The following is a 5238-nucleotide window of genomic DNA, read 5'->3' as shown; positions in this document are numbered from 1 at the left end:
CAAGGATAAGACTAAACTGGAAAAGGTTCAAAGGTTTGCCACCAGACTAGTACCCGAGCTGAGAGGTATGAGCTACGAGGAGAGACTACGGGAATTAAACCTCACTTCGCTGGAAGACAGAAGAGTTAGGGGGGACATGATCACCACATTCAAGATTCTGAAGGGGATTGATAGGGTAGATAAAGACAGTCTATTTAACACAAGGGGAACACGCACAAGGGGACACAGGTGGAAACTGAGTGCCCAAATGAGCCACAGAGATAATAGAAAGAACTTTTTTAGTGTCAGAGTGGTTGACAAATGGAATGCATTAGGAAGTGATGTGGTGGAGGCTGACTCCATACACAGTTTCAAGTGTAGATATGACAGAGCCCGATAGGCTCATGAATCTGTACACCTGTTGATTGACGGTTGAGAGGCGGGACCAAAGAGCCAGAGCTCAACCCCCGCAAACACAACTAGGTGAGTACACACACACACACACACACACACACACACACACACACGCGCACGCACACGCGCACACACACACACACACACACACACACACACACACACACACACACACACACACACACACACACACACACACACACACACACACACACACCCACCCTCCCCTCCCGTCACAAACCAGTCACGCCTACAGCTCCCTCGCCCTCCATAATATCCCCCCTATACCATGGCTTCTCCCCCGCCAGGGAGACTAGCAGTCCTGTACTATTACACCTCTTCCCCTCTCCCCCCTTGCATCGATATCAATGGCCAGCGTATTACTCTGCTCCGGCCCCACACCCTGCACCCTGTCCCCTGCCCTCCTCCCCTCCTCCCTCACACCAACACGGGCCTCATACAGCCTACCTTACCTTGAGGTGCTTCCGGGGCTTAGCGTCCCCGCGGCCCGGTCGTCGACCTGGCCTCCTGAGCCTACACTACACTTCTGCTACATTTGTATTCCCAAACATCCGTATCCTTCACTATTATTATTATGTTATTATTATATTGTCTTTCATTATATTTTGTGAAAAAATCAGGAGCCACGAGGGAGATTCGAACCTGCACTTTGGGTACTCTCAAGCACGCGCCTTAGACCACTACACCACGATATGGTCAAAAGCAATATAACCTGACCTTCGACTGAATCCTCTAGGTGGTGGTGAGGCTTTACCTGAGGCCAAGTGGTGGGGTTTTCAGGGGGTGTCCCCCATGCCCTCTGGCTGTGGTCCAGGAGTTCACCTCCAACGCTCGTCAAAGGCAGTAACGTCATGTATCAATGCTAAAATCCGTAGCTTGCATTGCTTTAACCATGTCGTGGTGTAGTGGTCTACGGAGCGTGCTTGAGAGTACCCCCGAGTGCAGGTTCGATTCCTCCTCACGGCTTCTACTGATTTTCTCATTTATACGTCACGTTAATGTGATTTCATTGTGCATTGTTATTATTATTATTATATTTTGTATTGGTATTATTATAATCACATTTTGTATTACTATAATGAATTTTCTATTAGTATTGTCAAGCTTTATCATACTCTGGTATTAGTAGTTATATTATTATTAATTACGTTATAGTTTAATTCAGCTGTAGACGCTCAGCATGAAATGCTGAGCGTCTAGAACTGAGCCGAGAACGTCTTACCAGCCTCCGTTCTGAAATGATCTCAACACACTAACATGTTGATACCAACCGTTGCTTGATGTGCCTCACGACCAACCTGCTAATTAATCCCTCCCAGGTAGTGAAAACTTGAGACCAACTCTTGCCACACACATGTTCATCGCCTCCACAAATACTTATTCAAGAGCAGTGACACAATGTAGGTCGTGGCTACCTGAGAGCCAAGGATTATTTAAGAGCACAAATGTGTAGGAAGCATTATGAGCCAAACCACATGTTTCTGACGTTTGCTTCTGGCAGCAGTGCAAACACACGCGGGCAAACAAGTTTAGGTGCCTCGCGTTCTCTTCCCCTGGGCCAGCCACTTTTCTCCTGAGCAACGGGTAATGAGAGATGTATTCTGGGGGTTGCAAAACAAAGACGGACGTATGTAGCCTCTTCATTATATTTCTCACTTGTTACCCTCCCCAATACACACAGTGTGTGTGAGTGTGAGTGTGAGTGTGAGTGTGAGTGTGAGTGTGTGTGTGTGTGTGTGTGTGTGTGTGTGTGTGTGTACTCGCCTAATTGTGCTTGCAGGGGTTGAGTTCTGACTCTTTGGTCCCGCCTCTCAACCGCCAATCAACAGGTGTACAGGTTCCTGAGCCTATTGGGCTCTATCATATCTACACTTGAAACTGTGTATGGAGTCAGCCTCCACCTCATTACTTCCTAATGCATTCCATTTGTCAACCACTCTGACACTAACAAAGTTCTTTCTATTATTTCTGTGGCTCATTTGGGCACTCAGTTTCCACCTGTGTCCCCTTGTGTGTGTGCCCCTTGTGTTAAATAGCCTGTCTTTATCTACCCTATCGATTCCATTGAGAATCTTGGATGTGATCATGGTGATCAAGGTGGTGATCAAGGTGGTGATCATGTCCCCCCTAACTCTTCTGTCTTCCAACGAAGTGAGGTTTAATTCCCATAGTCTCTCCTCGTAGCTCATACCTCTCAGCTCGGGTACTAGTCTGGTAGCAAACCTTTGAACCTTTTCCAATTTAGTCTTATGCTTGACTAGATATGGATTCCATGCTGGAGCCGCATACTCCAGGATTGGTCTGACATATGTAATATACAAAGTTCTGAAAGATTCCTTACACAAATTTCTAAAGACCGTTCTTATGTTAGCCAACCTGGCATATGCCACTGATGTTATCCTCTTGATATGAGCTTCAGGGGACAGGTCTGGCGTGATATCAACCCCCAGGTCTTTCTCTCTCTCTCTGACTCTTAAAGTATTTCATCTCCCAGATGATACCTTGTATCTGGTCTCCTGCTCCCTACCCCTATCTTCATTACATTACATTTGCTTGGGTTAAACTCTTAACAACCATTTGTTCGACCATTCCTGCAGCTTGTCCAGGTCTTCTTGAAGCCTCAAGCTGTCCTCCTCTGTCTTAATCCTTCTCATAATTTTGGCGTCGTCAGCAAACATTGAGAGGAAAGAGTCTATACCCTCTGGGAGATCATTTACGTATATCAGAAACAGGATAGGTCCGAGTACAGAGCCCTGTGGGACTCCACTGATGACTTCACGCCAATCTGAGGTCTCACCCCTCACTGTAACTCTACTTCCTATTGCTTAGGTACTCCCTTATCCACTGCAGCGCCCTACCAGTTACTCCAGCTTATGCATCCGCCTTTATGGGGTACTGTGTAAAAGGCTTTCCGACAGTCCAAAAAAATGCAGTCCGCCCATCCTTCTCTTTCTTGCTTAATCTTTGTCACCTGATCGTTGAATTCTATTAAGCCTGTAAGGCAAGATTTACCCTCCATGAACTCATGTTGATGGGTTGTCACGAAGTCTCTTCTCTCCAGATGTGTTACTCGGTTTTTTCTCACAATCTTCTCCATCACCTTGCATGGTATACAAGTTAATCCTGTAGTTCAGTGCCTTAATCCTGTGTGTGTGTGTGTGTGTGTGTGTGTGTGTGTGTGTGTGTGTATTCACCTAGTTGTTCTTGCGGGGGTTAAGCTCTGCTCTTTCGGCCCGCCTCTCAACTGTCAATCAATCAACTGTTACTAACTACTATTTATTTTTTACACACACACACACAGACACCAAGAGATATTAGAAAGAACTTTTTTAATGTTAGAGTGGTTGACAAATGGAATGCACTAGGCAGTGATGTGGTGGAGGCTGACTCCATACACAGTTTCAAATGTAGATATGATAGAGCCCAGTAGGCTCAGGAATCTGTACACCAGTTGATAGGCGGGACCAAAGAACCGAAGCTCAACCCTCGCAAGCACAACTTGGTGAGTACAACTAGGTGAGTACAACTAGGTAAGTACACACCGTATAGTTAGAATATTTGAATGATTGTGCTGCTTTTTATTTTATTTATTTTAAATTGACGTCACGTATTACACGCAGGTAATTATTTATACTCTTGATGATTGGTGGCAGTTAAATTGAGCGACGCCTGGCGAGAGATGCCGATACTACTAACGTAAAGGGTCATCGGCTCCAGGGAAACAAGACTGATTTATTTAATTAAAAGCCCATCTGCTTGATACCTTCATGTACAAAAATTTAGATTAAATGTTTAGCATTAAGTTAAAAACTGGGTCATGTTTACGTCGCTAGTTTCAAGTATCTACTGCAGTACAGGAGACTGGCCAAGTGCTGACTTGTACAACACTAGAATGCTAACTTGAAAACAACATGGCACAGTGTACATCATAACATAATGAAGAGAATGAATGTAATTGATTGATTGTGTAACAAAGAAATTGTCAAATGCACAACAGTTGGCCGGATGAGACCGAGCGTGAACAAACAATGCAGACTTGGGGGGGGGGAGCCTGTGGCTGAGCGGACAGAACACTGGACGCGTGATCCTGTGGTCCCAGGTTCGATCCGGGGCGCCGGCGAGAAACAATGGGCAGAGTTTTTTCACCCTGATAGCTTGCAGTAAATAGGAACCTGGGAGTTAGTCAGCTGTCACGGGCTGCTTCCTTGGGGTGGAAGCCTGGTCGAGGACCGGGCCGCGGCGATACTAAGCCCCGAAATCCTCTCAAGATAACTCCTGACCGACAGATTCAGAGGCTGACTTCAGGACACGAAACCCATGTTGGAGGGACACGCGCTTGCCCACAGCCACGGAGAAGCCTTCACCCCTGAGCCGTAAATCATCCTAATGGCTCACACTTCTCCAGCCAACTATTTTTGTTTTGCCCCGCACTCTTCCACTAAGATATTAGTCAGCTCTTCTCTCTCCTTCTCCCTACCTCCCTCTCCCTCTCTCTCTCTCTCTCTCTCTCTCTCTCTCTCCACACAAAAAGTTGATATAATAAGTGCATTTTATTATATATAAATAAAATATATAATAAGTGTATTTGCTCCCTGGCCTCTCCTCGCCAGACACTTGCCCCTTGCTCACCATAAAAGTTCCCTCTCTCCTCACCATAAACTTTCCTTATCTTTCCTCTCCAAACATTGTCTCTCTCCTTTGCCACTCTTCCTTCCTCAATTCCTTTCCCTTTCTCCTACCACAGTAGGCACGATAGTGAGACACAATGTATGCTTCACATTTCCCTGGTATTCGCCCCAAAAATAGAGTCTGGAAAAGAACTCA

The sequence above is a fragment of the Procambarus clarkii genome, chromosome 21 (assembly GCF_040958095.1).
Source record: "Procambarus clarkii isolate CNS0578487 chromosome 21, FALCON_Pclarkii_2.0, whole genome shotgun sequence".
Taxonomy (NCBI): Eukaryota; Metazoa; Arthropoda; class Malacostraca; order Decapoda; family Cambaridae; genus Procambarus; species Procambarus clarkii.
The sequence above is the reverse complement of the archived record's forward strand: the minus strand, read 5'-3'. Positions refer to the sequence as shown.